Source organism: Ursus maritimus, unplaced genomic scaffold (assembly GCF_017311325.1).
Source record: "Ursus maritimus isolate PB19 unplaced genomic scaffold, ASM1731132v1 scaffold_5, whole genome shotgun sequence".
Taxonomy (NCBI): Eukaryota; Metazoa; Chordata; class Mammalia; order Carnivora; family Ursidae; genus Ursus; species Ursus maritimus.
The window spans coordinates 42598975-42623595 of NW_024426663.1; the positions used below are offsets into that span (position 1 = coordinate 42598975).

At 37.3% G+C, this 24621-nt stretch overlaps 1 protein-coding gene and 1 pseudogene across 2 annotated transcripts in view; one reads left to right on the top strand and one right to left on the bottom strand.

The window, feature by feature from the left end:
• Positions 1-24621, top strand: part of PDE4D (phosphodiesterase 4D) — a 1076631-nt gene that overhangs the window by 121577 nt on the left and 930433 nt on the right. The gene's annotated exons all lie outside the window — the stretch shown is intronic.
• Positions 1970-2326, bottom strand: LOC121100673 (annotated as a pseudogene).

The window sequence follows — 24621 nt, forward strand, 5'->3', positions numbered from 1 at the left end:
TAAGCACAGTTGGAGCTAAAAAAATAATAAATATATATATATGTATATATATATATATATACACACACACACACACACATACACACACACACATATATATATAATTTTTTTTTCTGAAACAGCTTTTTATTAAACAGCAAAGCAAACCTACAGCACAATTTAAAATGTTTGTAAATTAGGTCACAAAAGGGATGCAGAATGTTTGCAGTACAACTATTGCATTCATCCAGCTGAAGTCATTCATCAAATCTTGCATCAATACAAACATAAGATTATCCCATGATTAAAAGTAGCCCAAAATCTGGGGTGCCTGGTTGGCTCAGTTGGTTAAGCATCTGCCTTCAGCTCAGGTCATGATCCCAGGGTCCTGGGATAGAGCCCTGCATCGCCAAGCAGGAGCCTGCTTCTCCCTCCCTCTGCTGCTCCCCCTGCTTGTGCTCTCTTGCTCTCTGCCAAATGAATGAATAAAATCTTAAAAAAAAAAAAAAATAGCCCAAATCTAATAACCGAAGTATATTAGTGGATCTCCTTTCCCAGTTAACATTTTAACATTAGTTCTGATACTAATTTTCTTATCAAATGAAATCAACAAACTATGTTTTTAGAAACTGTCAAGTGGCGCCTGGGTGGCGCAGTCCTTAAGTGTCTGCCTTCGGCTCAGGGCGTGATCCCAGGGTTCTGGGATCGAGTCCCACATCAGGCACCTCCGCTAGGAGTCTGCTTCTTCCTCTCCCGCTCCCCCTGCTTGTGTTCCCTCTCTCACTGGCTGTCTCTCTGTGTCAAATAAATAAATAAAATCTTAAAAAAAAAATGACTAAAACTCTGCAAACCAAGTAGTTAGGTTTCAAGAAAATTCTGGGAGAAGTAGTGGATAAAATGCTGAGAATATCAATTAGTATACATGTAGAACTCCCCCATTTTGTTCATGATTCTGATACTTAATGCACTCTAAAGCAGTTTTCCATAAGTTGATCTGCTGGATACTACAAATAAGCCTTGAGACTAAACTCTTTGTAACTGTTCTCTTCTAGATGTCATTGACATAAGGTTAGTCATATTTAATCTACTTCCATATATATATTCCCCAAAAGATCTAGTCTGTGCCAGAGATCACACAAATCTGGAGTAAAAACATTTGGAGTTGGTTACTACTGTATGCCAAGTACTTTTTCCATCTTATTTCTATTTTTCTCAAAATTTTCTATTTCAAACATATAACTGGAGCTCATCATTTCAGATATCAAGTGGGTTATTTTGTGCAAAGGAAGTTTTTACCAACAAACCTTCTCAATTTGACAATTCAGCTGCAAAGAAAAATCTTCATATTTATAGCCTCTGTTTTCAATTGATTAAAGAGAAACCAACAATCCTATCTTATTACTAACTATGACAAGCCCTAACTAAGGAAGTGTCTTATTTTGGTTAAGTTTCAACAAGTCAAGCTCAGGTTACTCTCACAGATGATTCACTATTAAAATTACTTTTACAACCATGAAACCAATTTTTTCCTTGGGGGGGAAATAGGAAGGTAGAAACAAACGAAGAAGATATGCAACATGGTGTCCAGGGTACATAAAGCTGTGTGTTCAGTACATGATTTTGGTCACTTTTCACAACACAGTGGTTACTTTCTTGTATCTCTTACTATGCCTATAATAAAAGACAGTGCTAAACCTATAAATCAAAACAAATTTGATAAAATACTCATTTTCAAGTTTCATAAATATATGCATTTCTAATTATAAAGTTTCTATGATACATTTGCACATTTTCCTAGACAAACATATAATACACAAACTCATGTAAGTCTTCTGTTATGCTCTTAATTTTGCCTAGATCTGACCTTATCTTTATAAATATATAAATAAAAATCTTTATAAACCACAAACAAAACTACTGTAACTTTTTGAATCTATCCAACTTTTAAAGAAAGAAAGATCAGCAGCAATTCCATAAAACAGAAAGGACATCAGTCCCTTCTTTTGCTTTTTGGGTTAGTTTGAAAAACACTGGAAGCTGACATGAGGTTTTCTATATATTCTCCAAGAACTTGGTTTTCTGGTTTTAGCTTCTGATTTTCTTCCTTAACTGCACCTACTCTTGCAGAGAGATCTTCACGTGTGTGTTGAAGTTTCAACACTTGACTAATAAGTTGTGTTTTGTTCTCCAGTTCCACTTAATTTTCAGCATCAGCTGCATCCATGTTGGCATTCATCATCTTGGATAACAAAATTTTGGGCCTTAGATATAAAATCCTTGATGAACGGTCCACCTTTGGAGGTGCTGGGAGTTAGAGGGATCAGGAGGATGCCTCACGCCCCAACATGTGGACCGACTGGCCTCAGAATTATATTTTTTAAGATTTTATTTTTGTATTTGAGAGAGAACAAGTGAGTGAGAGAGCACAAGCAGGGGGAGCAGCAAAGGGAGAGGGAGAAGCAGGCTCCCTGCTGAGCAGGCTGCCAGATGTGGGGCTTGATCCCAGGACCTAAGGCAGACACTTAACCAGCTGAACCACCCAGGCACCCCTATTTTTTGATGAATGAATAAAATCACTGGTTGCTGGAGCAGTCAGGGTTATCATGTGTTTGATGCATACTAGGGATTCAAAGGTTTGCCTAACATAGATTTGAGACCAGCATTTTTTCCTAGTTAATATCATGCTAATATCCTTGTATCTTTTTGAAAATTTTACCACCAGTTCTACCTTCAGGGACTTTGGCAAGTCACACACTTTGACAGACTACGTTACCAGTGTAGATGACTAATAAAGTGGTTCTAACATTCATATGTATGGTTTTGTCCTAGTATTAGGTAAAAATCCAATTTATTTTCAGATTCTCGATTATTCAGCAGTGCCTTTCCTTGTAAAAATCCACTTTGTCACCTTGATTGTCTCTTTTGAATTAAAACAGATTCAACCCACCCTGCCATGCCATGTTCCACCAAATGGCCCTTGTCTCAGGAGCTGTGCCTCCCACGGTGATTCTGAAGCTAACTTTGATGATACTTCAAGTGGTTTTTTTCTGTTTGTTTGATTTTGTTTTTGAAGCATTCCTCAAAGCCAGGATCTCTTTCTTACTTTTTAACTTTCAAACTGTCAACAAATTGTCTTAAATATTATATATGCCATGAGGTATTTTCATGAAGTTCTTTCTCAGGATTTTTCCATTCAGTGCCCATCAGGTCAGGCTCATTTGCATCTCCACATTGATTAAAGACCTATATTTTACATGAATAGCAGTATATACCTTACAAATTTGTGGCCAACTGCAGTGCTCACTTTGAGTTCCCTAGTTGTGGTGGGAACTGCGCTATGATGTTTTCAGCCACCAGATTTCCCGTGATACACCCTCTGCTTCAAGGTTATTCTGCATTTCCCTTGTTATCTTTTGCATTTTTTTCAGTTACAAGCTTTTGCTCCAAACATTACTGTTTGTGATCACCTCTCAGTACTTCCACCTGAAATTATAATTTAAAATAAATATATTTTTGAAACGATAAATAGTGGCACTTAGTTCTCTAAAGTCAGAATCTCTAGACTTGTTATTTTCAGACTAACTTCAAGGGGATATTTAAACATAGTTTCATGTTTGTAAATAGAACATTTGTCCAAATACATTTGTGGTAAGAAGTTTAATCACTTTGTGCGAGCCAGTGGTATTGTGTGTGTGTTTGTGTGTGGATGTTTAATCTAAAATGAAATTAAGAAAACACACTAGTTTAGAAAAAAAAAGAAAAAAAATTTTTTCAAAACAATGACCTACTTTTTAGAGAAGCACTAGTCAGTCCTAGGGTCAGTAGTTATTCATGCCATCCATGATCGTGGTAGTGCATAAATTCACCTTGATTTGGTTGTCGTGATAGTGACGCTTGGTTCTGCGACAACTCTAAAGTACGACACTTTCCAATCACTCAGTGCATGTGAGTATCTTTTATTTGGCAGGTTAAAAAAATGTGCTGACCTGGAATAGTAGGATTTTGCTTGTGTCTAAGGGCACTTTGGCCAAGTATACTAACACAATGATGGCCAAGATGTTCAAACCTACCTTGTTTATCCTGAGGCTATAGATGTGCTTTTGCTCACTCCATAGTCTTGCAGTGCATCTCATCCCAGTAAGAGAAACAGAGATGCAGGAAGAGTAGAGCCGAATCTCAGAGAATACCTTGAATTAGGAGTGGATGGAAGGAAAGGCCCAGAGAACCAAAGAAAATAATCTGGAAGTTCAGCTGTAAATATTAACCACTCTTTCAAAAGAAGATTGGCATTGAAGTAACGAAGACATAAAGTACAGATACTTAAGGACATGTGAGAATTAAGAAAATGGCTGAGGCAGAGAAAGAATTTAAGGAAAGTTGAAGGTAGTAATAGGTAACAATATTTGAGTACTTACATGTACCAGACAGTGTGCTAAATTCTTTAACTAATTTAATCCTCATAACACACCTATGAGAGAAGTACTTCTATTATTATTTATATTTGGAGTGAAGAGACTAAGGCACAAGGAAGTTACATAATTTGCCCAAGGTCATAGATACAGGCAATGGTGTCAGGATTTAAATCCAGAAGGGTTAGCTCCAGGGACTTGCCCTTAACCACTCCACCATACTGCCTCTCTGTGCTAGAGAGAAAGGGACATTCAGTGAAGTGTTAATGTCTCTGAGTTGGTCACAGGTCAGGATGAGATTACAGGTGCACAGACAAATCAGCATCGGGGAGAAGGAACGAGATGAAGATGCGTGGGGACTTAGTATTTTTGAAAGAGAGAAGGGGGGATATGACAAGTTAGTGGTTTCCACTTGGGACAGAAAGAAATACCTTGCTAGCTAGAGGATGAGGGAAACAAAAGAGCCTAATGAAAATGGAATGAATTGGAATAATCACTGTGTAACATGTGATACAGAGTTCGCTTGAGGAGATTAGTAATTACCAAATAGCAATGGGGGACCAGCACAGGCAAAGGAACACACTTGTAGTGGGTGCTGTCATCTTTGCAGCCATACGTGGAGGAGAAGGAAGGTGTTGGGGTGTCACATGGCATGGTGACTTCTTAGAGAGCTAAAATGCTCTCAGGAGCATCTCTGTCTTGAGCAGAAGGGAATAAAGGAAGTATCGCAGAAAGTTGTAGCTATGGTGGGTTTGCACACTTTTTAGTAGATTGCCATTAAAAGAAGGACTTTCAAGACCTTATCTAAAAGATTATAAAATTCTTGAGTCTAGGCACACTCCATATCTTCAGTTAATTTCCCACTTCTACTGCAGTATTTATCATGTTATAGGAATTCAATAAGCATAGTGACTTTATTGTTTTTCAGAGGACTGCAGGGAACCTAGCAGGATACAGATAGCAGAAGAGTCTGTCTGAAGAAATGTTTTATTCCATCTTCTAAGGTTAAGTCAGTCTTGGAAAAAGGAGTTCTCTTTAAGGAAAAGGAAGCTGCCAGAACCAGTCCCATAATGACTTTTCAAGCTGTTGTATCCAGGCTTTAGATATCTAAACCGGAATCTTTGACAAAACCGCAGCAGCCGTTAATACAGCTCCAGGGATAAATGGGGAGAGATGTTTGGTCCTATTAATTATACAAAAGTATTCAAAATTCACTGCTACTATGTGCTTCTAGATGATGAACTTGAAATGGTCCACCACCAGAATACATTAAAGACAGAGTCAGCTAAATTTTGGGGTAGGGGGCGTGAGGAGGTTGGTGGCGGAAGGACAATGTCTAGACTTACAGAATGTTAATAACAAGTATGCCTGGTGTATTTAGTGCTCTTGTATCTGTCACAGAGCCACAGAAAATTGACTTGGAATTTGACTTCACCTTTTCATTCGGTGTGCTAATGAGGGTATAAAATTTGTACTCTTCACATAAATAAACATACTCTCAAATGTGTTATTTTTCTGCATTGGCAGATGGATCACATGCTCAAAATTACAGTGAATTTTTATTCTGATCAGCTTTGCACAGCACTCAACATCCACTCTTGTTGTTTGCCACATGTTATGGCACTGCCTGTGCCCCAAACCTGGGTCTCAAGGTAGCTACAGCATGACATTTTCTCAGAACACAGATAGGCAGGATTTAATTGACCTCATTATTCTTAGATTCTCAAAGGCTTCTGTGGCTGTGCCCATTCACTAATACTGTTCTCTTGGGCTGTAAAGCTGTGTCCAATTATTTTTGTTGCATGTCATTGAGTGACTCAGTGACACCTGCCGCAGCCCTTCTTGCATTCCAATGATTCCATTCCTGAATTCATAGTGATTTGAGGACTCTAGGGGCCAAATGGGTTATTGTGTAAGAGGGCTGAGCTTCCTTTACCCCTTAGGGTATCTTTGGGTTTAGCCCTCTTTACTATTTTTAAAAATAGGTTTTTGAATGAAGGTCAGTGCTGTAAGATCACCCAATAGCTGGTCTACCTATGAAAAAATCCCCTAATGATCATTATATAGAATGAAACATGATCCCATATAATTGGTCTGAATGAAATTGTGGCTTCACTGATTGGAGGAAGGCAAATTCCAAGTTACAGGTTGACTTTGGACTGCCCTCAGGGCTAAAACTCTGAGAAAGATCAAGTTCATGTCCAGGATGGAAGAGAGAGTGGCTGGAAAAAAAAAAAAAGAGATGTTTTATTTACCTAATGCTGTGTGATGAACCCCAAACCTTGTGACTTAAAACAATAATTTATTTTTCTCCTTAAAATTTGTTAGGTCAGAAGTTTGGGCGGGGATGGGTTGGGTGATTCTTCTACTTCATGTGGTATCAACTTGGTTGTATCCATTGGGTGGCTGGGCTGAGCTAGAAAGTTCAAGAATCCGGGGCGCCTGGGTGGCACAGCGGTTAAGCGTCTGCCTTTGGCTCAGGGCGTGATCCCGGCGTTGTGGGATCGAGCCCCACATCAGGCTCCTCCGCTAGGAGCCTGCTTCTTCCTCTCCCACTCCCCCTGCTTGTGTTCCCTCTCTCGCTGGCTGTCTCTATCTCTGTCGAATAAATAAAATCTTTAAAAAAAAAAAAAAAAAAAGAAAGTTCAAGAATCCTTCACCCACATGTATGCTGCTTCATGGTTTCTCCGTCTAGTCTCTCTTTCTCTCTAGGTAGTAGTCAGTGTTCTCAGAGAAACAAAACTAACAGGATGTGTACACACATACCCAGACACACACACACCCACACCCAGACACACACACACACACACACACACACACACACACACACACTGATTTTTTAAGGACTGGCTCAAATGATTACAAAGTCCAAAACTTGTAGAGTAGGCTGGCAGGCTGGAGACCCAGGAAGGACTTGTTATTGCTTCTCAAGTATGAAGGCAGACTGCTGGAAGAATTCCCTCTTCCTTTGCAGACCTCAGTCTTTTTTTTTTTTTTTTTTAAGGCCTTCATCTGATTGGATGAATCCCATCCAGTTATGGAGGGTAATCAGCCTTACCCAAAGTATATTGAAGAAATGTTAATCTCATCTAAAAAATACTTTCAAAGCAACATCCAGATGTTTGACTAAATATCTGGGTATTGTGACCTAGTCAAGTTACCACATAAATTCCACTATCCAACTCTCAGTGTCGTTTCTCATCATTCAGTAGTCCAGCCCAAGCTTCATTACACCATGCCAGCTGGCTTCCCAGATAGAGGAAGGTAGAATCTGTCATGTCTGGGCTCAGAAGTCTTAGGACATCATTCTGTTGCATTCTCTTGGTCAAAGCAAATCACAGCTGTAGCTTATAGTCCAGGGGAAGAAAAATAGGATATTTTATGGTGTGAGGAGCAGCATATGTGCAAAGGGAGGAGAGGAATGATTGTCAACTAGCATTACAGTCTTCCCTCTAGTGAAGCAATTCACGTCCTTCCCTGAAAGTTTCATTGCATTACAGCTTTAGTTCTCAGGTTCTAGGTCCAGAATCATATCATGTAAATCAGGTACATTGGAAGTTGAGGCTCTTCAGATGTGACTTCTCTTGATCCAGAGACTTGGTCTCTCAAGAGATTAATATAATCTCTGTACATTCCTCTCCCCCTGCAACATACAATGATGAAAGAGGTATTATGTTTCTCTGGCCATAGACCTGGACACTGAAAAGAAGGGAAATGGGGAGCACACATCACTCAACTGTTTCAAAGCAATTCTGAAATCCAACTGGAAATATGTTACCTATTCCCTCAAATCTAGGGGCAAGAAATGTTTCTTGAAAAGGACCCAATTCTTTGCATGTGATTTTCTATTTTATTGCTCTCAGTGGATCTTGGCTCTGTCCTCTAAGTCATCTCTCCTTTCCCACAAGAAATGACCCATGTTTGCAGCTAAGAAGCTTTCTTAGGCTTTTTTATGCCAGTGAAAGTTTGGGGGCCTCTTCTTATTTTGTTTAGCCTCTTTCCCTTTTAGTTCAAGATGATATGTTTCCTTTAAAAATTTTATGGTTTTCGCATGTAGTCAATTATATTCCAGTCCAGTAAGTAAAAGATACTTGCACAAATCTCCTTAAGACAATTTTCTGCTTTAGGCTGAGCGTCCAGATGCTAGGGAGCAACATCCTTAAGGATTTTAGCATTTCTTGTCTTCTAGCTGACTGGATCTTACAAGGGTCTTAAGAGATATCTTTCTGCCACATCCTTGATTTGATAATTACCCGGAGGCCACATTTTAAGAGCAACTCTCTGGATTTGATCAGAGGCCATTTCATACTCAGAGAACCTTGTGCCATCTGGAGGGCTGAAAATGAGTGATAATTTTATCTTCTAATCCAGCAGTACCTGGGTTGGACTTTGTGGCTTAAAAACAACAATTTATTATTTATCATGGGCAGGACTTGCCTGAGAAAGTCTTCTGCTCTATGTGGTGTTAAGTCACTCACTTGGCTGCCTTTTATCAGCAGCTGGTCTGGGCTGGGAGGTCCAAGAAAGCTTCACCCCCATACCTGGCACCTCTAAGCTCATCTACATGGTTTCTACATGTAATAAGCTTGGGCTTCCTTGCAGCATGGCAGACTCAATCTGGTCAGGGTTTTTATATGGTACCTGGCTACAAGAGATGTTTTAAGTGAACAAGGCCTGCCCAAGGTGCAAGAGCTTGTCAAGCCTCTGCTTGTATCATGTCTGCCAACATCACTTTAGCTAGAGCCACTCATATATCTAGGCTAGAATCAGCATGGGAGAGACAACATAAGGACAGGTATGATAGGAGGTAGCATTTATTGAGGGGCACCGATGTAACAGTCTCCCACAGAGAATGATTTTATTGCCAGACAGAAATAGATCTGTCACCTCCTTCTACCTTTTATTAGTGGTGTGATTTAGGGCAAATTGCTGGATGTTTGGGCTTCTTGTGTGCTGCCTATAAAATGAAAAACATGATTTAGTTATTACTTGATTTTTGTGAGACGTGTGCAAGGACATAGACATGAATAAACACAACACAGCAGTACTCAACAAATTGTTAGTACACGTTAGGAAGGACAGGTGGACATAAGAGAAGATAAGTTCTTGGCCAAAGGCTGTTGACCTTGGTAGAGATGGGAGTTTGAGACTGGAGCTCAAAGTGGCATGGGAATGTACGTGAAAATGAAGTTTGGAGCCAGATGTTAAGTCAGGAGTCTATATGCAAAAAGGCAGGGTCAGGAAATTCTCACGGAATCAAACCAGATATAGAAGCTTAGGGAGTCAGGTAGAAATTGGGGACAAGGCTAGGAATCCAGGAAATTAAGACTTAGAATGCAGACAATATATTTAGGGAAATAATTATGGGTCAGAGAGTCAAGAGAGAAATTTGGCAGTTTGCAAAACTCTTGAGGTCAAAGATTCCAAACATTATTGCAACCAAATTGAGAAACTGGTCTCAGTGTGTGGGCAGATCCAGACCCACAGGTGCAAAAAGACATCTGGGATGGGGCAGATTAGTTAGGTAGCCCCTGACTTTGGAATTCTTTTAGATTTATCATGAGATTCTCATCCCTTCAATTAATTCAATGATCTAGCATTTATTTGCTTGGGAAAATGATGTTTTCCTAAGGAGAGGCCTCCCATGCAGACATTATCAGACTGTAAAGCTGTCTGTTGCATTTGTGGTACACGTATGGCTCAAAAGAATGACGCTGTCTCTACCATCTTTTGTTCCAACTGCAGAATAGTCCGTTCTCTGGTTATAGCAATCTTCTTCCTTGAATGTGTTCTCACCCAGAGGGAAATTGGAATTACCAATGCTACTGTCTGAGGTTTAGTTGCAGAAGTCAAGATTTTTCTGATTCATTGTGAACATCTTATCTTTCCTCATACTGATTATTATTTCAGTCTAAAAGCTCATGTATCGTACAAAGTCATTTTGTACTTTCATTTTTCATTGAAATATTCTGAATAGAATGAAATAGAATAATTTAAAATCATGTTTAGGCAAAGTGCAGTTTCTTGATTAAAAAGGAAAAATTTAGAGTGGCATTTTAAAAAAATACATTAAAAAAAAAGACAGCATTCATGAAGTTTAAGTCATGGGAAAAACAGTTTATTTTCTTACTATTAGACCCATCACAAAAATTCTGTTAGTTTCCTTTAAAGATTTTGATTATGAATACATCTTAGGCATTCGATAGGCACTATTTTTAAATGTTATTTATTTTTATATAATATCTATTTTTATAGGTTTTCTGAGAATTCTTACCAGTGTATGAGCACACAAGTATATCTACCCCATAGTCAAATTTATGTTAGTCCTACCTTCATGTACCGTTGTCACATGACATATCACTTCATTAGTGGCTATAACCATCAGTAGTCTGCAGATCTATAACATTTAAATATATAGGTTGAATTTTTTAATGTCTGTTAAAGCATTTATTTCCTACTACCCATTTTCTTTTTTGGACCTTGGCATAAAATTTTAAAAATGTATAAAATGAAACATTATTATGAAAACTTTTGGAAAGTCAGGTCCCTTTCCTGGCCCTCATGGATGAAACCCCATTTGTAAACAGGGCTCTCTCTTTTCTCTCAGTATGATTTGTTCATATAAAGAAACAGTCTAGGGGTGCCTGAGTGGCTCAGTCAGTGAAGTGTCTGCCTTAGGCTCAGGCTATGATTCAGAGGTCCTGGGATCGAGACCCACATTGAGCCCCCTGCTTAGGGAGGAGTCCCTCTTCCTCTGCCCCTTCCCCTGCTCTCTCTCTGTCTCTCTCAAATAAATAAATAAATAAATAAATAAATAAATAAATAAAATCTTTAGAGACAATCTAGGACAGGTATCAACAAGCTACAGCCCACCAGTCAAACCTCATGCCTTGTCCTTTCCTCTTAGGCCACATGGGTATTGAAAGGAGGAGTCTATGTGTAGGTCATTGACCCACAGACAGCTGACCATGTGCTGTCTGGAGTCTCACCTCCAATGGAGCTGGCAGATTGGAGGAGCTTCCATCTTCTTTTGTTTGGCATTCTGTATAAAAATGGCATCTCTTGTGAAATGATTGCTGGAACTTTTGTGTTTGCAGACCTGTTGCCCTCAGTGAAGCTAACACAGGGGTCAGGAATCGGAATTATGATCTTGTCCTCATTATCACTGTGCTTGCACTATACGTGCCTGAAACTCAGTGCAGATTGAGATATATTTCTCCTGTGCAATGATACAATTCAGCTGGAAGTATCTGCCTTTTATACACTTTGCTTTCTGTCATATGGAGCATACTTTGTGCTGTTGTTGATATAAATGAGATGGTATGAAGTGGTTTTAACTTGAATGTATTTAGATAATACCAGTAACTGGATGTTTTACTAGTGTTTACTATGAAAGTTTAGGATATCATACTATCTTAAAATTAAAATAAAAATAATTTAGAACTAAAAATCTCAAAATTGCACATTAGTTAGCTATACTATATTATAGGAAAACATACAGTCTATATCATACTATTTAAAAGGACTACGACATTTCCTCATGTCTTTTTAAAAGACGATGCAAGTAAGAAAATTATCAAATGGCAATGTTTTATCATGTCAAATCTACCTTTGAGGATATAAGTTTCAAAAGTTAAAAAAAAATAGCACAGGTGAATATGAGTTTGGGGCTTTAATGACCCCCAATTATTTGTTATTTCCAGTTGAGATCATTTATTAGCATTTAATCATGACTGATAAAGTGTCACTTAAGATATGGTGATTTTAGGCTTTTTGTTTAAGCTATCTATATTTATGTAGAAAAAAATGAGATTTATCTAAAGTTGAACACATTTAGAAATGCGAATTTAAGACTTTAAACCCAACACCACTCTCAATTTTGTAGATTCTGTCTTTGACCCCCTGAGTAAGGACCCAGGACTGTAACAATTTGTCTGTGTTTCCTTCTTAATTATTTATTACAATTGAAGTATAAAAATATAATTGGTCACCTCATATATAATTTTGAAATAGGAATTAATCACATACACTATTGGGATCATTTGCAACTTTTTCAATAATGTCTAAGAAGAAGTCTCTTAACTTATTCATGGTGCATATTAAAATTTGGTTCCGTGGAAATAAAATGGACTTTTCCCAAAGATGATATATTCAGAATAGAAAAAGTAGAATAAACTTGGTAAAGAAGGGAACTTAAACTAGGTTGACCATCATCCCCCCCCACAAAGAGCCTACCTAATGTGAATGGAATGACATAGTAAGAACTTTGAGATGTGATTACTAAACAGCTAAAATTAATGCTGTAAAGACAAAAACAAAATACAAACAGAACCAAGTGATCCGTGCAATAGGCTTTTCCAAGATGAAGCATGTGATCAAAATGAGGCAAGAAGTATATAGAGTAGATAGACCTCATGAGTAGTGCATATTCCTCCCCAAAGGGCCATGTTCAGTTTTCTTCATTTATTTACATTTGACTACTCTTACTTTGTGAGAAAATAATGTGCTGGGAAAATCTCCTGTCTAAACTAAAAAAAATGCCCATGGTATATTGGTATTAATCCCAATTCTTCATGAGTTTATTTGTGTACAGGAACATGTAGCAGAATATATTGTGTCTATCATGTCCTAGGCACTGTTGTAAACTCTTTACATGCTTTGTCTCATTGAATCTTAATGATAACTGCATGATGTAGGCACTATTCTCATGCCCACATCACAAATGAGGATAACTTGCTGAAGTCTTTGAGGAAATACATAAGAGTATATTAGAAATGGTTGAGTAATCCCAATTTCCAGAAAGAGGAAGAAAGTGAATTCCCTTCAGTTACATCCTTAAGGCGTGGGACATTAGTATTATTTCCTTTGGTTCATTTTTTCATAAATTTCCATAAATACTTTCTCAGAAGACTAATATGGATTTCTATGTAAAATTACCCCAAATCCCACAGTTCACACTTTCTGTCTACCTTCCATCCTTTATTTTTTTCTTGAACACTTGACCCTGTCCAACATTCTCTATAGTTCACTAATTTATATTGTTTATTTTTATTCCCCCCACGTTAGTGAAATGCTAAACAGGATTTTTTTTTCTGTCAGTACTGTATTTCTAGTACCTAACATAGGCACTCAATAAATAATTATTGAATGAATGAATGAATGAATCAGTTGATTAATCTTAGAAACATTTCTAAAATGGATCTTTAGAAAAACCTTTTTGTGAGCCATTAGAAAAGTGTCGTGATTATATGGAATTTGTGTTAGGTCACTAATAGTAGAGCGTGTCAGATTAAACTTAATTTCCTTTTCCTGAAAGACCAGTGTATCAGAGGAGTGCAATGCCCACTGTCCACTTGGATTTCAGCAAGCACCTGATAAAATCTTCCATATAAATTAGGGATTAAGATGGAGAAAAGCAGTTGATGGTACCAATATACAAAGTCATAATTGAGTAGCTGTATTCATAAATTAGTGTCTGTTTACAGAGAGGCCTCCAGTAACTGTCTGGGGAATTTGGTCTTTAGGTCTGTCCTGTTACCCATTTTTTAAAAATTATTTTATTTTTAGGGGCGCCTGGGTGGCACAGCGGTTAAGCGTCTGCCTTCGGCTCAGGGCATGATCCCAGCGTTATGGGATCGAGCCCCACGTCAGGCTCCTCCTCTAGGAGCCTGCTTCTTCCTCTCCCACTCCCCCTGCTTGTGTTCCCTCTCTCGCTGGCTGTCTCTATCTCTGTCAAATAAATAAATAAAATCTTTAAAAAAATTATTTTATTTTTAAAGTAGGCTCCATGCCCATCATGGGCTTGAACTCACAACCCTGAGATCAGGGAGGAACATCCTCCTGACTGAGGCAGACAGGTGTCTCTCCTGTTCAACATTTTTATCATTAATTTTGGTAGTGGCATTAATGCCAAAAAGAGCAAATCCACAGATGAGGTGAAACTGGAAGGAATAGCTAATAATGGTCATTTACAAAATCAGCATGCAAAAAGTATTTGATAAACTTGAGGGGAAAAGTAAATATAGTAAAACAAAACTTAAAAAGTGAAAATATAAAACTCTAAAACACCGAGGAGAGAAGTACTAATTAATGTTGTTTGAGAAGCAATAAAGACAGAGGTGAGAAGTAGTTTAACAGCATCAGGAGATTAAGGTGGATGAAAGTAAGTATGAATCAGTAATAGGATAGAGGTCCCCTATCTCCCCAAATATTTATTCATCCTTGGGTTTCATGAATAGAACTGGATCTAAAACAGGAAATGTAATTATATGTCTCTTTGTGTTGGCTCTCCCAGACCAGAACTGTGATGCCAGTTCTGAGCAATGCACTCTAAGGAGGATATTGAAAAGCTGGAGTATATTAAAAACTTGCCATCATTATGGAGAGAAAAGTCAAAACTGCATCACGTGAAGTGTATCTGAAGCTGGGTCTCGAACTTGTGGACTTCAGATGTGTTTTATATGGCCCACATGGAATTTTTTTTTAGAAATTTGAATTAGTACCAGATGCTTCAAAATGAATAGATGTTTCATTAAATATAGGATTCTGGCTTTGCTGTTATATTCTTATACAGAAACCAACCACAAAAGTGTGTGATCCTATCTTTGTACTCCTCTCCTCCCACTTCACTCATTTGCTTTAAATTCATGGTCCATATGTTAATCTGAGTGCTTGGCACCTGAAAGAAAAGGCCCAGGGAATCCATAATCTGTAAAATAATGTTGGAGGTGGGAATATTACAAATATATCTAAAGAGCTTTCACAGGGCAGAGCAGTTACACCTAATCTATGTGACCCCAGAGAGCTGAATACTAGTGGTAATTATAGAGAAGGACATTCTTATCCAATATATAGAATAACTTTCTCACAATGACCTGAGACTTGCTGTATTTTATTCTTTGGTTCATCTGTATTAAGAAGAGTTTCTGACACAAGCATGTTGTGAGTGGTGAATCCCATTTCAGGAACTACTAGAATGTAAGCTCTTTGAGAGCAGAGATCTTTGTCCATTTTGTTTATAGCTATATCTAAGTACCTAAATCAGTATGACCACATAGTAAGTGCTCATTAAATATCTGTACATTCCAAGAATGGAGTATTCAAGAAAGAGTCACTGTAGACTTGCAGTACTGTAGGAAAAATCAATTAGCTATACGTGCAGGGCATCATGGAATAAGGGGAATATTGAAATAGATGGCATTTAAAGTCACTTCCACCCCTGAGGATCTATCAGGCAAATGACATGGAATAAGATTGTGTATTTTACATCGAATATTAAACATAGTAACAGTAAAGTAGAACGTGTATTTGTAGTAACAAACCTGAGAGGCAAAGCAGTTAGCCAATTATTTATTTATGGTATGGACAAGAAAATGATTTGCTGGATTTTTTAAATTGTAATGATCAGATGTTTAAGATTCTTCTGATATTTGACTATATTTCATATCCATATTGATGTCTGTGTTTATTTTTCTTTTCAGCTGTTAATCATTCCCATGTGATGAAAATGCATTTTTATCTCCTCATATTTGTAATCTGACTTATAAAATCCATGTTGCCTTGAGGTTTGGAGTGATTTGTTATTCTCTCCTCCAAGGAAAGCAAGATAATAAATCAAACCATTGGGAACTGATTTCAATTTTCATTGTTCAGGGTGGTTATTGAAGGCAATGTTCTGAAAAATCATCTTATAACTAACTAGAAAATATTTCGAGGCCAAAATGTGCCAAAGGAACAAAATTAAGTATCTACTTTTTAAATGCTTTGTTGTGAAAATTCTATGAACCTTTTATTGTGAAGTTCTAGCAATTTTACTATTCTCAAAATCAAGAAAAAGGAGAAATTACTTTATAACCTTGAAGGAAAGAGAAGTCTGAAGTCCTGATTTTGAGTGCCAGGGATGAATGTATTTAGAGTGCAGTTTTGAGGGGGTGTATGCTAACTGTGAAAAGCAATAGCTTATTAAATTCTGGGAAACTTTCAGTTTATTTGAAGGGAATATGGTAATTGATTTTTGCTAAATGCTATTTATAAGGGATAACATTAGGACAAAGAAAGAAAAGCAGCACCTAATTGTGTAAAGTTAATGGAGACCTGGTAGTGAGATTAGATCTATGAATCATTGTTTTTATAGCAGATAAGGAACAATAGAGAAATTCCTGTCACAGAGTGGTCCTCCATAACCTTAGGCTCCCATGTTGCTGACCTATTCATCATCATGCCATCATCATCCCATCACTACCACCACCACCACCACCATCATCATCATCATCAGGTGTTGAATGTACACAGCTACTATCTCTGGGAAATACTTAGCAGTGTATGGATTTGTTTTAATTAGTTTTCACAGCTTCCTCATAGGGCATGGTGAACATATAGCTTTAATCCCATTTTTAGAGCCAAGCTTAGGTAAAATGGTGATATAGGCACTATTTTATTTCAGTGACTCTTCTGCTTGTGGGGACCCCCTTTTCTTTGCACAGCATCTTATTTCTCCTTCCTTGATTTAAAGGAGAAAATCCTTATGAGTTTTTATATTTTAGAAAATATATAATGGGAAATTTCAAATATGGGCAAAGGTAGAAAGAACGGTATAATGCACCCTAAGTGCTCATCACCCAGCTTCAGGAATTCTAACTACATAGCCTCCTCTTGTTTCATCTGTATCCCCACCCAAAGTTCCCTCTGCTAGGATGATTTTGAAGCAAATCCAATATACAGTATTACTTCATCTGTAAATATTTTATTATGTCTCTAAAGTAGACTTTTAAAAATTATATCAGTAACATGAAAACACCTTTAAATTTTTGTAATAATTTCTTAATGTCAAATTTATCTGATTTAAAATAATTTTTGGTTTGTTTGACATGAGTTCTAAGCAAGGTTAATAGATGAAAATTATTATATCTTAATTCTCTTTAGGCTCTCTCTCTCTCTCTTTCTCTCTCTGCAATTCCTTATTGAAAACTGGGTTATATATCTTAAAGAGTTTCTGACAGATTGGATTTTGTTAATTGCTTTCCTATGGTGGTGTTCAACATATAAACCTATCTCTTGAATTTTCTATAATTAGTAGTTAAATATAAAGGTTTGATAAATGACTTACATTTCATTATTGGGAGGGGCATAAATGCATTTTGAAATGTAGCTTTTTCCTCAAATTTTCATTTACTAAAGACATGAGATTCTAACCATAACTACTTTCACTGCTTTGCTTGTTTTATCACATCTATTTTTTTTTATAATCTCAACCTTTCCCCACTTATACTTCTTAAATTCTTAGCCCTTTTTGTGCCTCCTCTTCCTACTTCCTTGTCTCTTTGAAACTTTTCCTTCTTATTCACCTCTACATTTCTTGCCAGTGTTGCAGGTGGAGGGAGAAGAGGAGTAGAGTGACAATGACAGGAGACAAAAGGTTGTGTGGGGAAGGCAAGTCAGGGAAGTGGTCACATCTTTTGACTCAGAATGTAGTAATGTTCACTAGTTGGCTCTTTGGTTTTAAAAATCCGTTATGTGTAATTGGTTTTGTTTTGTTTGTGTTTTTTATAATAATATTTTTATTATATTATGTTAGTCACTATACAGTACATCCCTGGGTTTTGATGTAAAGTTCAATGATTCATTAGTTGCGTGTAACACCCAGTGCACCATGCAATACGTGCCCTCCTTATGGTTTTGAATGTTGATGCTTTAGATAACCCTAAGAAAACAACCTAAGATATCATTATGATGTATTTCCTTCTAGTCTGTTAGTCTGTGTGTGTAAGAGAAAGAGAGAGAAATACCAATTTTGAGAACATGCATATCTATCCTATTGGCTTCTACTTTTTTCATTTGACAGAATGCTATCTAAATTTCTTCAATAAATTAGTAGCTACGTCATATGGATGTATTTTTAAGGTCATTTCCTTATAGCTAGACAACTTTTGGTTGTCTCAAAGTATTTACCCTTAATCATGTTATAAATAATATCCTTATTCAAAACTTGGAGCTGCATTGCTAACAACCTTCTTAAGTTAATTTCCAGAGATGTGGTATAACTAGGTTAAAGGACACGGATGGCTTCTAATACTCTTAATGCACACTTCAAATTGACTTTTCAGAAAGTTTCCGTCATATTTTTCCCTCTAATTGTACTTGTAAGCTCTTGATTATCCTAGTTTTATTATCATTAAAAAGGTTGTCAACAGGGGCGCCTGGGTGGCTCAGTTGGTTAAGCATCTGCCTTCGGCTCAGGTCATGATCCCAGGGTCCTAGGATCAAGCCCCACATCAGGCTCCCTGCTCAGTGGGGAGTCTGCTTCTCCCTCTGCCTCTCCCCACTTGTGCTCATGTTGTCTCTCTCTCTCTCAAATAAATAAAATCTTTTTTAAAAAGTTGTCAACATAATCAGTCAAAATTAGGAACACATTAATGATTTCATGGGAATTTATTATTATTAGAAAGATGACTCTTTTTTTTCCTGTGAATTGTTATTAATGTTTCTCCATTGAGAAAAGAGTGTTTTCTTTACTAATTTATAAAAGATTTTACATATTAAGGATATTAACCATTTGGCACACCTATTGCTAGTATTTTCTATTTATCATTTACCTGAATTTTTCGTACATTTTTATAAATCACAGTTTTTAATATTTTAAAATTTACTTCATTTGTCATTTCTTCCACTGTTACTGTGGTTATAAACACCTTCCTATCCTAAGATCAATTAAATGTTTACTTATATTTTATTTTTATGACATGTTTTTGTTAAGAACACTTAACAAAATATACCATCTTAATGATAATTTTGAAGTGTATAGTATAGTAGTGTTAACTATCCACACATTATTGTGCAACAGCTTTCTAGAACATTTTATCTTGCAAAACTGAAACTATACCCACTGTGCAGCAAATCCCCTTCCCTTTCCCCCCCTCCCACCCAGCCCCTGGCAGCCACCATTTTACTCTCTAAGAGTTCGACTACTGAAGATACATCATACAAGTGGAATCATTCAGTATTTGAGTTTTTAATGACTAACTTATTTCCTTTAATGTAATGTCCTCAAGGTTCATCTATGTTGTAGCATGTGACACGATATTCTTCTTTTCTAAGGCTGAACCATAGTCCGTTATTTATACATGTAATGGACTATGGTCCATAGTCCAAACAAACCTTCCTAAGCCTTATTTTTCAAATCTGTAAAATGGGAATAATAATAGTACTTCATGTAGGGTTTTTTTTTAAGATTAAGTTTTATCTATTTGCTCATTCATTCATTCATTCTTTATTCCAGTATAATTAACATACATTGTTATATTAGTTTCAGATGTACAATACAGTGATTCAACAATTTTGTACATTATTTGGTGCTCAAAGATCAAGCAACTGCATATGCAGAACATGCAATACAGTAAATATTATTAATAATGCTAAATAGAGGGGGTAGTGGGGAGCATTCTTGTATTTTTTTATTTTAATAAGAATAAATGTTATGTTTCACCATTAAGTAGAATGTTGAATATAGAAAATATAAACATTATTTTAATCTAGTGGGTTGATGAAATATTTTATAGTTATCTGAGCATGAAAGCCAAGAGTGAAAGCGTAATTCCTGGCTCCTTCCATTTGAAGAGGGAATAGCATTACTTTGTCTCTTCTTTCCTCTCTACACCTCAGTCTTTGCTAGTTTATTCTAGAATTGCAGACCTAGTTTATTATTAAAATACGCTTTCTCTTAAATGATCATTTTAGTTTTTCCTTTCCTGTTTCTAGATAGATTTCTGATTGATATTGATATTTAAATAAAATTTAAAAGTGAAGACAGATCTTTGTGTGCCTTTTAATGTTGTGGTTTGACACCTGATTACTCAAGTAAGAGATTTTTCAAAAAACTAGAAAATAGCCAGGTGAATTTTAACCCATTCTTCTAGGAAGACATGATTTTCAGGGATCCAAGAAAATTGTTGGTTTCTTTTTTTGTAGCTGTTATTCTGTTAGTGTATATCACTGTGAAGTAAATAATTGATAGAAGTCACATTTTTCCTTAAATTTTCTTTGCTTCCTCTGCTAACAAAATAGAATCTGCTTCATTTTTTTAGGTTATCCAGGAAAGATACAATGCTATTTACAGAAAGTTGAGTGAATCCCATACTTTCAGACTTTCTTTTTGATGAGGATATACAGTAGAATATGGCTGAATGGGAAATTTTCTATTCCTTTTATGAACTTCTTGGAAGTTTTGATGAATGAATTATAGGGGATGGCTTTACAAAGGCTTCGGTAATTTCTGTGTCTTCTAATCCATTTGAAATCACAGCCTCTATTTAGATTATGTTCTGTAATGTTCTGTGGATTGTGTTTGAGATCTATCTGCTATCTTGTGTTAACCTGGGGTGGAGATTTTCATTTTCATATGCAATTCATTTTTTCAAGAGTGCCTTTTCTATATCTATATACAAATATCCACTTGAAAATGGATTTTGTTAATTCAGTGCAATATCTGCCGTTTTTAATATTGAAAGATCTTAGGTATTTATCCTTATTGCCTTGACTTCTGAGCTTCTTATAAGATTATTTGGGCAACCTTAACATTGGATTTTAAGATAGAATACATACCATGAATAATGAGATAAGGGGGAAAATATTTGGCAGAAGGCTTAGGGAATCTTAACGCAGATTTTCAATTATTGCTTTATGTATCATGAATAATTTCATGGAGACATAGCAGTATAATACATATAGAAAATATCTACTGTTGGTATAGAGTGCTTTTGAATTCTATTATCTTCAATTTATTGTCAGAGTAACCTATTAAATAGTATCCTAAGCCTTAAAGTGTTGGCTTAGTTTTCAAAAACTGTCTTGTTTATCCTATAAATTCAGACACAAGGAAACTACTTTTTCAGAGCTTAATTTGGGAGGAAACGAATTATACAGGAGAAAGAAATGTAACATTGGAAGTGATACAAATCTATCTTCAGCTTAGTCTGTTCTTCTTCCTGAAACCTGTGTAACTATTTAACATGGTAACTTCTACAGTGCTCTGCACAACACAGGTACTCTGGAAGCGCGGAGGGCCTGAAATTTTTAATACTTACTGAAAAACTTAGGTGAAAATACTTATCATAATGAATATATATTTGAAAGAAGTTTCAAATGTGGGGATAGACAAAAGCAATTTGAGTGACTTAAATCTTGGAATTTTAAAAGAAATTCCTTTTTGTGTGCTGTAGCTGCTAAGCTAACATGTATATATATTTTGTTGTTGTTGTGAGAATTAAAAGTGATACTGTGTTTTACTCAACACTATACCAATAAAGAATATTTCTCCTGCAAATGATTGAAATCCAATTCAAATTAGCTTAAACAAACAAACAAAGGATTGTGTGACTTTGATAAAGGGGAAGGATAGAGGGCCTGGGTCCTTAGCTCACATAAATTGAGGGAATCAAATTGCCCAAAGAACTTCCTATGCATCTATTCATCTTGCTCCCCTGAGGCTCAGCTTCATTCCTTCCTATTACAGTCCAGTTTCTTCTGATTGTTGGGGGATATGACACAGGTTCTTCCAGAGTTCATCTTGCCTTTCAACGTCAGTGAATAGGAGTGGGTTTACATTTCCCCACCTCAGCAATATACACATCTCCAAAAAGATTTTGTTTCTCCATCCTTGGAGCAGATGTCCATGCTTATCACTATGGGGTAGGGAGATTTAGATTGGTAACCCTAGCTGAACTACATAGTTGGAGTGGGGGAAGTATAGTAGTCCCAGGAGGAGCAGAGAGGTAAAGTCATAGGGAGGACAAAGCAGCCAGATTAAGGAGTGATATAAAGTGCCACTGAAAAATGAGTGTTAAATAGATGTCAAATTTCTGTTTCAGCAGAAATCATGGAGTTTGGGACTCCTTGAGTTAACAAAATGGGGGATGATGAATGACTTCATTAGAAGGAGAAAGAAGTGAAGGGAGAAAACCCAGTCAGCGCAGCCATTCCTGACTCTCATTTCATAATTCAGGATTTGCCCAAACAGGAAGGACAAGAGACCACGTCTGTGGTAGACAGAATAATGGTACTCAAAGATGTCTATGTTCAAAAGCTTACAGCATGTGAATATGTTTCTTAAATTGCAAAAAGGACTTTGCAGTTGTTAACCTAACATATCAATAGCTACAAACAGAACACTAGTAATACCAATGTCTAATACTATTTCCCCATTTCTCACTTTCTTACAGTTGAAGAAATACAGTCAGGTTTATCTATTTCCTTCACAGATTCCTTCAAAAAGGTTTATTTCACATATGTTTTGTCCCAGGCACTGGCTGAGTGCTGGAGGCACGAAAGTTGTTATGGCACATTCCTTTTCTTCCAGATGTGTCCAAGCTGAGGAAGGGAATAGACACATAAACACATCTTCTCACCATAGTTGGCAGGCTGAAGGCTGACTTAAGGCCATAAATTAAAAGGAGCAGTTATTTGTTTTCATTGTGTTGGATAATATTTTCAACATGTTGAGGAGGAGGTCATTGAGAGAACATGACCACCAGTTGACCCGCAAGTTGGACCCAGGCAACCAGAGGCTCCTCTCCCACACCCTGTCCTTGGAATGTATGTTCTGCCCACCAACCCCACCATGGAAGCTATTTTCAAGGATGCAGCATTGAGGGAGAATGTGTTGTTGAGACCATTGGGACATTATATTGACTGAACTCAGCCAAGGCCTCTTCATAAAACTTTTAAGATTCTTATGGCTGGGTGAAGAGATCTACTCTTTTTGCAGCTGCCCAAGACAAGCCTTGTATGTAAGTTCCCTTGCTTTTTACCTGACACCTACCAATCTGGAGTAGCCTCTTTATTTGGTCTTTCCTTGCCCTCTGTGTACAAGGGAGTTTCAGATTTCAACCAGGAAGCTCCTGAGGTTTTGAACCAACATTCAGCAAGGCAGCCAGAAGACTGAAGAAATGGGTCTTGGGATAAAGGCATCTGCAGGGAAAATTTTGAGTTGGCTATCCATCTCTGTGTGGGGAGAAGTGGCCCATATTTAGATGCTTGTGGACTGCTGCATGAATATGGGAACACCCTGAAAAAGCTGTATGGTTTGGCACATTTGTTTGAGGACCCATGCATAGCACATTGTGGCAGAGAAGGGAAATGATTGGCTGGCCTCTATAGTGGGTAATTACACTGGCTGCCCACTGATCCCAATTAGGGGCCAAAGCTCAAGTTAGAAAGTTGGGAGAAGAGCTGAGGTTACAGAAGTACATACTACTCTGCCAGCTTCGGGGCTGGCAGACAAGGTGGGAGAGCAGGTTGATTGGTTGGAGGCCTTAAGGTATCATTTTGAAAACCTGAGGTGGGGCACAAGCTGCTGAGAATTAAGGTCTGAGAGCTTGTGACAGAGCCTGATTGGACGCTAAGAGGTAGTGGCATAGGACAACCTACCAAGAGCTGCATTGAGTCGGTATTGTACTCCCTGCCCATAGTGCTTTCAGAAGTCCAATAGAGATGGTAAAAAACAAAAACAAAATTCAGATGGGTCATGGCAGATGTTTGTGAACTACTGAGAACTGGACAAGGTAGTGCTCCCTCATTTGTGGGGCTGTGCCCAACATTGCATTTATCTTAGATACTTGAACTACAGTCATGGGAGTGTATCATGCTGTACTGGACTGAGGAAATGCTGTTTTCAGTATAACCCTGGCCACTGAGTCACAAAATCAACTTGCTTCCATATGGAAGGGGCAACAGTGGACTTTTCAAGTGCTTTTCCAAAGCTATCTGCATGGTCGCACAATATGTAATGGGATGGTAGCCTGAGATCTGTCCCTGTTCTCCTTCACTGCCATAGAAAAATACATCTATTACACAGATTATGATATCATGTTAAGACTTGCCTCTGCTGTAGAGCATTCTGCAAGATTTTGCTGGAACATCTGCAAGGAGAGGATGAGTGGTGAACCCACAGAAAATTTAAGGCTCAGGAACTGCTATAAAGTTTTTGGGAACTGTGTTGTTAGATAAGCCACGCATTGTCCCAGAAGCTGTGATTAACAAGGTATGAACCTATCCTACTCCAAAGAACCTGAAAAGGTGCAAGATTTTGTACGGATTTTGGGGCTTGGGAGGACTTTTGTTTCCCACCTGCCACAGTACTTTTCCTTAGACTGCCGGGTAAAGAAAGGGCACCCGTGAGACTGGGGATCAGAGCACCAAGCTGCCTTTGAGAAGACAAAAACACTAATGAAGCAGCTTAAAG